A 9,354-nucleotide genomic window follows, 5' to 3' on the forward strand; every position below is an offset into this window, starting at 1 on the left:
ACAGGCCATCTCTTGGCTCTTTAGTCTCTCTGGCTCTTCTACCCCATGCAGTGGAAGTGCCAAGTCTCTACTCCCAGCCGTGGGCATGCTAAGCTGGCTTAGTGCTTGAAGCCTCACGGAAGGAGGCTCCTTGTTATAAGCTGAGGGTTATACAGTTGTTTCTGGGGTCGGGGTGCTGGAAACTGACAGGAAAGGAGTGGGAGAACAAAACCAATTTAAACTTGCATGACTGCCACCCACTAACCCAATAACTCCATTTAGGAATATAAGATCGCCGAAGCTGTATGACCATAAAATGGCTCTATAGTTGTCACTCTAATGAACTGCAACTCAGGTCTCTATATGAATTCCTGCAAAACTCAGCCACCTCCCTAATGTTATTCAAAAGACTTTGAATAGCACTGTGAATAAAAATTATAACTGACTACATCAAACTCAATGATTTCTATAACATCTGGAGCAAGGCACATTAAATGGGGAGTAAAATGCACATTCATCATGGGTGTTTGGATTTGTTTTCTATTTTTACAGAGAGAGGAAGTAAGGAATATCTTTCCTATAGGGATTTTTAGTTATCTGTTCCTGTGCTAAACTGGACACCTCACAGAAGAATTATAGCCTTGATTTCTGTGTTTATAGGTTGCTACTCTTTTTAGGTCTGATTAAGACTTTGTCCTGCAGGAACTTCACTTTGGGGAATTTATTCTACAGAAAGAACTGCTGTGTGAAACAACATATGTACATGGTTAACCATCCTAGCATTATTTATGGAAGTGGGAGATTGGAAACAACCCAAATGTTCATCAATGGTGAAGAGATTAAATTATAATATATCCACACACTGGAATGCAGCTGTATAAAAGAACGAAGATACTCTGTATATACAGAGATGGAAAGAACTCCAGGACGCTTGTTAGGAAAAGTCAGATACAGAATACAGTGTACAAAATGAACTGCATTTTAATCCATATAATATTTGTATATGCATAAAGAAAGTTTAGAAGAATACATAAGAAAGTAGGCTACTGGGAGAGCAAGAACAGAGCTCATAGGAGGGAATAAACCACTCATTTATTTATTTATTTTAATTGAATATATTTGACATATAACATTGTGTAACTAAAGTGTACAAAATGTTGCTATGATACATTAATATATTGTAATACGGTTGCCACTGTATCGATATTTATCACAATACATAATTATAGGACACTATTGTTGTCTATATTCATTCTATAGTACATTAGATAACTATGGCTTATCTACTACTCCTTTCAAGTTTGTATCCTTAAGCAACATCAATTTTATCCCCCCACTCTCCAGTAACCACCACTTTACTCTCTATTTTTCATGAGTTTGACTATTAGATTCTGCATCTAAGTGATACCATACGGTACTTGTCTTTCTCTAACTCACCTCACTTAGCATAATGTGCTCAGGGTCGAAATGGCAGGATATCCTCCTCTCTCATGGCTTAATAATATTCCATTTTATATATATCTCACATCTTTTTTATCCATCCATCCATTGATAAGCATTTAGGTTGTTTCCATATCTTGGCTACCGTGAAAAATGTTGCAATAAACATGAAAGTGCATATATCCCTTTGAAATCCTGTTTTCATTTCTTCTGGGTATATAACCAGTAGCCACTCACTTCTTAATCTCTTGGAATCTGGCTTCTGTATCCACTGTTCTGAAGGAAATTTTCCTTACTGACTCCCCTATAATGTCCTAAATGCCAAACTCTCGACCTCCTTAATGTCACTGCCCACTGTTGACCATACACTCTTCCAGAATGAAGTAACTCCAGGTAGTTGAATCAGAGATTCTGCCACTCCTTAGCTTTGTGTGCATGGGAATGCCACTTAACCTTTATGAACCTCAGCAGATACAGAGAGGAAAGAAGGAGGGAGCTAGTATTTCTGAGTGCTGGCTATCTTTTAAAAGAAGTATCTATCTTTAATCATTACAATTGCATTATGAGGTAGGCACTATTATAATATTATCTCCATTTCACAGATAAGGAAATTGAGGCTCAGAGAGCTTAATTGACTTGCCTCAAGCCATATAACTCCTAGGTGATGGAGTCAAGATTTGAACCTCAGATGACTAGCCTCTAATACAAGCTTATGAGGGCACTTTGTGAAGGCAGGTACAGCAGTGCTTTCCTTCACCACTGTCTTCTCTTCTCTCTGACTCTCCTCTGGACTATTTCTTTCACTCTAGCTGCTGCTCATTTCCTGATTCCTTTGCTGGCTCTTCTTTCTTCTTCTCCTCAAACAAGATTGTCTCCAAGGTCCTGCCCTCATCTTCCTCTCTCTAGCTAATCCCACTTCCCAGAAGAGTTTTGACTCTCACCCTATGGGTTCACCTTCCAGACATTTATTTCCACTTGCTTGACGGACGTCTGCACCTGGACATCTTGCTGGACCCCAAGGGCCAGTATTTCCCAAACCATATATATCATCTTTCTGTTCACAATCTGATTCTTCTCCTTCTCATCCTTTTCTGAGAATACTATCCCCAACCCCGTCATTCCTTAAGCTCAAAACCTTAGAGAAGTCTTTGATTCTTTTTTTTCCCCCTGGCTTCCAGTTTCTAATAAAGAAAAAATTCTGCTGTTTTGACTTCGACTGCCTTCATATAACTCAGTCCTGCATTAAATCTTGCCTGGGGGGTGCTCTTTTACCTGACCATCCCACTTCCAGTTTTGTTCCTCTCCTAACTAGCTAACTATCTGACAGATGATCTTCATATAGTATGACACCAAAAAGACCTATGTGAGGAAAACTTTCAAATGCTAATGAGAGACACACACACATAAAAAGACTTCATAGAGAAGGAAATAGCTGTCCCTGGGAGAAGGAGGATCAACAACCCATGGGCACCTCAAAACCATATTCACAAGAGTCTGGATTTGGAAAGAAAAGGACAATGTAAAATTTTACCTTCCTTTCTCAACCTAGTAGTGCAGAGATCTTGGAAAGCTGACCCTGAAACATAGGTGTAGAGAGACCTTCAAGATGGAGGAGGAGTAAGATGCGGAGATCACCTTCCTCCCCACAAATACATCAGAAATACATCTACATGTGGAACAACTCCTACAGAACACCTACTGAACGCTGGCAGAAGACCTCAGACTTCCCAAAAGATACATATTTTTTTTTCCTTTTTCTCTTTTTGTGAGTGTGTATGTGTATGCTTCTTTGTGTGATTTTGTCTGTATAGCTTTGCTTTTACCATTTGTCCTAGGGTTCTGTCTGTCCTTATTTTTTGTTTGTTTTTTGTTTTAGTATAGTTTTTAGTGCTTGTTATCATTGGTGGATTTATTTTTTGGTTTGGTTGCTCTCTTCTTTCTTTCTTTTTTTAATTACTTTTTAATTTTTTAATTTTTAATAATCTTTTTTTATTTTAATAACTTTCTTTTCTTTTCTTTCTTTCTCTCTCTCTCTCTCTCTCTCTCTCTCTCTCTCTCTTTCTCTCTTTCTTTCTCCCTTTTCTTCTGAGCCATGTGGCTGACAGGGTCTTGGTGCTCTGGCTGGGTGTCAGGCCTGTGCCTCTGAGGTGGGAGAGCTGAGTTCAGGACACTGGTCCACAAGAGACCTCCCAGCTCCATGTAATATCAAATGGTGAAAACCTCCCAGAGAGCTCCATCTCAATACTAAGACCCAGCTCCACTCAACAACCAGCAAGCTACAGTGCTGGACACCCTATGCCAAACAACTAGCAAGACAGGAACACAACCCCACCCATCAGCAGAGAGGCTGCCTAAAATCATAATAAGGTCACAGACACCCCAAAACATACCACTGGGCGTGGTCCTGCCCACCAGAAAGACAAGGTCCAGCCTCATCCACGAGAACACAGGCACCAGTCCCCTCCACCAGGAAGCCTACACAACCCACTGAATCAACCTTACCCACTGGGGGCAGACACCAAAAACAATGGGAACTATGCACCTGCAGCCTGCGAAAATGAGACCCCAAACACAGTAAGTTAAGCAAAATGAGAAGACAGAGAAACACATAGCAGATGAAGGAGCAAGGTAAAACCCAACAGACCAAACAAATGAAGAGGAAATAGGCAGTCTACCTGTAAAAGAATTCAGAGTAATGATAGTAAAGATGATCCAAAATCTTGGAAATGGAATGGAGAAAATACAAGAAATGTTTAACAAGGACCTAGAAGAACTAAAGAGCAAACAAATAATGATGAACAACACAATAAATGAAATTAAAAATTCTCTAGAAAGAATAAATAGCAGAATAACTGAGGCAGAAGAATGGATAAGTGACCTGGAATATAAAATAGTGGAAATAACAGAATAGACAGAATAGAATCAGAAATTGACCCCAATGCTTTTATAAGAATTCAGGATTTGATCAAGTTGCATATTTTAATCAGTGGGAAAAATTTACAATTCAATAAATGGTGTTGGGACAATTGGGTAGCCATCCGGCAAATAATAAATCTGTATTTCTCCTAAGTTTTATACCAAAATAAGTGCCAGATGGACTACCAACATGAAAATTAAACTACCAAAGTTCTAGGGAAAAATGTAAAAAAAATTAATAATCTTGGAATAGAGAAGAACTAAGCATGATAAAATTCAGGAGACATAAAAAATATTGATAAGTTTGACTCTAAAGATCAAACATTTCTGCAAGGTAGGAAACTCTACAAATCAAGTCAAAATACAAATCATAAACAGGGAAAAATATTTGTAACAAACTTGTCAGACGAAGGGCTAAATTTGTTAAAATATGAACTCCTACAAATCTATAAGAAAAAGATCAACACTCTAATAAAAAAAAACTGGCAAACAACATGAACAAATCTATCACAAAAGGAAATACAAATGGTTCTAAGATAGTTGAAAAGATACCTAGGTTCCCACACAATAAACAAATATAAGCAAAAACTGTATTTTTCACTTAATATCCAAAGTTTCTTAAAATATATTTTTGACTACCTAATTTTGACAAGGTTGTAGGAAAACAGACATTTATACATTTTTGAGGTATGTAAATTGATACAACCTCTAAAGAGGGCAATCTCAGAATATTTATCAACATTTAAACTGTGCATATCCTTTCACACATCAACTCCATGTTTAGGAATTTCTCCTACAATTACATTTAAGCTTGTGGCCGGAGAAATATATAAGTATATTCACTGCAGCACTGAGCGTAATAGTGTATTTTACCATCTCAAAAAAGAAACGAAGAAATAGTAAAGCATGGAGCCTGCCATGTTTACCGTCTACTTTAATCCCGTCATTGTTTTCCCTCAGCTATTGAGATTCTTGTGATCTGGCCCCAGCCTACCTTTTCTCTCTTGTATCTCGCTTCTCTCTACACCCCTTACACTGGGCCAAATGAGCAAAGCACATTGTTTGCCCTGCACACTCCCACCTCCGTACCTCTCTTTGTGCTGATCCTGTTTCCTGTTGCCTGACATGCACTGTTCCCAGCCTCTCCCCTCTTCCTCATCTATGACAATCCTAATTACCCTTTATAACCTCACTCACATGCTACCTTTTCCTGAAGATGTCCTTGGACCTTGGATCCTCTACAATGCCCTATCCTTAGTTGAAAATTTCTACCTGCTCTGACTTTTTTATTTATTTGGCTTCTCATAAAATCGCTTTATTTAGATTCCAAACAGACCAAAGCAGAGAGAAGAGGTGACCTCAAGTTAATCCGTCCACTCGCGAGCTGGGTCCCCAAGTCCCTGGCTCCAGCCGGCGGGAGCTGCAGACAGGCCCGGGGTCCGTGGCCCCCAGGCACCGCCTCCACCCCGCGCCGGCGCCCAGCACGCTAGGGGCCCGCAGGAGGCGACGGCGGGCGGGGCGGGGCCTCCCTCCAAAGCCGAGGAAACCCAGGGCGGGACCTGGGGACCGGCCCAGGGCCGGCAGCGCACACCTACCCGAGGAAGTCGAGGCGGCAGAGGCGCCCGAGGCGCCCGAGAGCCCATACGGTCCGTCCGGCTGAGGTAAAATTTGTTAAGCTTGTTGGTGGGGATGCGCTGTCAGGACTCTTCGTGGCCCGAGTCGTCCGCGTCGTCCCCGCCCCAGCTGCGGGCCTCGGCCTGGGCCTCGCCGCCCTGTAGTCGTGCTGGCAGAAGAGGTCCGAGCCCCGGTCGGGCACCGGGCCTGGGTCTTCCCACAGCCCTGGGCCAGCGCGGTGGGACCTTCCCGCCGTCCCGCTCCGCGTCCGCCTTGGTCCCCAGGACCTGCCTCGGGTTCACGTGCGCGTCCTTCCGGTCCTGCCTTCGCTCTCTTCCCGCTTCGTGTGCGTCACGAAAGCGTGCACGTTGGCAGGTGGAAACAGTGTTGGGTTCGCTGAGGAAGGTGGTGATGCTCAGGAAGATGGGCCTGTGTTCTGGGTGGGTTCCGCTGCTCTGAGGGCGGGTCCCCGCTCAGGGGGTAGGAGGTAGTCGAGCTGGGGTTGGAGGATGGAGACGCGCACGTCCGCAGCCTCGCAGACCTTGGGGCCCCGCATCTCGGTCAGGAACAGAAAGGCCGGAGGGAAGTAAGGGTAGTCGATGGCGATCTTGAGACGCGCCTTCAAGCAGCTAACCTCGGAGTAGGTGTTGGGGGGCCCGAAGATGGCCACCTCCCAGTTCAGGTCGCCCTTGTCCACCAGGGTCATCCGAAGCCCTCCACCGGCTCCTCCGGCAGCCCCTTGAGCTCCAGCAGCAGCGCCTTGGGCGACTGGGCGCCAGCGGCCGGGGGGAGGGGCCGCCTTCCTCCGCTGCGCCCCTGGGTGCTCCCCTGCTCTGACTTTTGACGTGTGACCCTTTTGTCACAGCAAGTTGGGACCGGCTCTGGAACTGGAATGGCAGTGATATTTTGATGTCCTCCCTTTGATGCAACTGTTTTAATCTGGGGATACTTTGATACAACCTATATAAGACAATTAATGTACATCCTCTCCCCAAATGAAAATATCTTCTGTTTCTTATTATATAACATGCACATACAGTTGACCCTTGAACAACGTGGGTTTGAACTGCGTGGGTCCACTTATACATGGATTTCTTTTTCAATAGTAACTACTACAGTACCACAGGAGTTGCAGTTGGTTGAATCTGAGAATTCGGAACCAGGCATAGAGAGGAACCCTGGATAATGGAGGGGCCACGTATACAGAGTGCCCTACTGGGTTCTCTGAGCAGCGGGTCGGCACCCTTAATCCCCCGAATTGTTCAAAGCTCAACTGTACTTAGAAATGTGGAAAACCTTAGGACTCACTCCCGCGTGTGTGTGCTGTGCTCTGTGTATGTGTATAATGGAATAAAAGAAAAATAAATTTCCCGAAATAAGTTACTGAGTTAAAGAATATACACGTTTAAAATGTTAACATACGTTGCCAAACTGATCTCCAGAAAGAGTCATGATTCATTCAGCATTTATGGAGATCCTAGTGTGTGCCAAGTACTGTGTACTACTTAGGGTACAACAGTGAGCAACACCAGGTGTGGTCCCCACCAGGTGTGGTCCCTGCCCTTGTGGACTCTGTGTAAGTATTACGAGGAGAAGACACATATACTGTTAGAAAGTACAGTAGTGTGAATTCCTTCTAGTTGGGGAGTTCAAGGATGACTTCCTGGGGGAAGTGACATTTCAGATAAGGCCTGAAGCTTAAGTAGGAGATAACTAGACTAATAGGGGAGATAAGAGCGTTTTGGCCTCAGCCTGTGCAAATGTGGCTGCTGGGGGAGTTGAAGAAGGCTTGTTTGGCTGGAGTGGAAAGAGAGGGGAAGCACCGGGCAAAATGAGGCTGGAAAAATGGGTAGGGAGCATGCCACAGGTGGCTTCACAGGTCTTGTTAAAGATTTTATTGTTATTCCAACAGCAAGGAGAGATAAAAGCAATGATTGGGGATCCTCTGTGTTTTAAAAAGATAACTTTGGCTGAGTAGAAAGAACTGATGAACAGAGGCAAGAATGAACAGAGGTTGACAAGTTAGGAGGCTATTATGGTTGTCCAAGTAACAGGTGATAACACCTTAAACTAGTTTGAAGTATAGATAATAGTAAGAAATCAAGGCAGAAATATAGGAAAATGGATGCTTTTATGACTTTTACCAGTTAATACCACTATTAGACTGAATATCATTGATCATTTTTGTCTTTGCCAATCCAAGGGGTGTGTGTAGAGTATAAATTATATATAATATGGATTGTAGATACAATTTATAATATGGATTATTTATACAATTTTCCTTTGATTGGAAAGTAAGGTTGGACTTCTTTTCCTTTTTCATTGGCCATATTCATTTTTATTCATTTCTTCTTTTGAGTTATCTGAACATATACTTTGTCCATTTTCTTCTGTTCCAGGATCCAGTCCAGAATCCTACATTGCACTTAGTTATCATTTCCCCCTTGTTTCCTCTGGTCAATGACAGTTTCTCAGGTGTATATTTTTATTAATCATTTGAATAAACCATTGTTACACTGATGCAGGGCAGAGCTTGGTAAGAATCTAAGTGCATAATCAAGGCAAACTTAAACCAACTTAAAAGAAAGCAGATGACAATCTGTGATATATGTTGCAATATCTTTCCAGTTTTTTTTAACTTGGTTTGTGTGTTTGTGTATATGTCTGTGTATGTGTGAAATCATAGTCAAAGCAATCAATCTTTTCCTTTATTATTTCTGCCTTTGGTATAATGCTTAAAAGTCCCTCCATCCCAACAGATAGAACTATTTCTGTGAGTTATCTTCTGTTACTTTTACAACCATACATTGTCAAGTTATATCAAATAAGATGCAAAACATACATCCTAACGCTATTCCTTATTCTCTCCAGCCTCAACTTCACTAGATGGGGCAATAAAAATCAGTACTTAGGTGGCACTTATGATATAAAATCAGCAATGTCAAAATGAAGATGTCATAATGTCTTGCTCTGCTCTGAATTTCTTTGTTGCACCTAACTTCGGTCCTGACCAAAGCCTTACCCGTGTCAATGCTATTCTTTAATTATCTTACCAATCCTACCACATCATGAGTTCCTTGAGGGCAGGAACCATGTTTATCTCATTTTGTGTAATACATCTGTGACTGGGCCCTCCTTAGTAGACTCTGCCAACATAGCATTTTAATGCATCTATTTCCATGAAGAAAACAGAAACTCGAAACACGTTGATGAAAATGTAGATTTTCTCAACAGTTTTGTGAGGCATTTATTGTAAGTAAGAGTCCATCATAAATCATACAGCAGGACAATCAAATTTCTACACCAGGCAGCATTTCTCTTCCCTTGCTCTACAACTTCTCTCTAGTGAGAGTAAAAAGTCTAGTCAGCAAAATAAAACTCTCCAAGTTAGCCTAATAAGCACCA

The 9,354-nt window shown here is 42.2% G+C and overlaps 1 pseudogene; it reads right to left on the reverse strand.

The window, feature by feature from the left end:
- Nucleotides 1-6,032: 6,032 nt before the first annotated feature.
- On the reverse strand, nt 6,033-7,401 carry LOC103005492 (ubiquitin-conjugating enzyme E2 R1-like; annotated as a pseudogene).
- Between the last annotated feature and the right edge of the window lie 1,953 nt (nt 7,402-9,354).

The sequence above is a fragment of the Balaenoptera acutorostrata genome, chromosome 3 (genome assembly GCF_949987535.1).
Source record: "Balaenoptera acutorostrata chromosome 3, mBalAcu1.1, whole genome shotgun sequence".
Lineage (NCBI taxonomy): Eukaryota > Metazoa > Chordata > Mammalia > Artiodactyla > Balaenopteridae > Balaenoptera > Balaenoptera acutorostrata.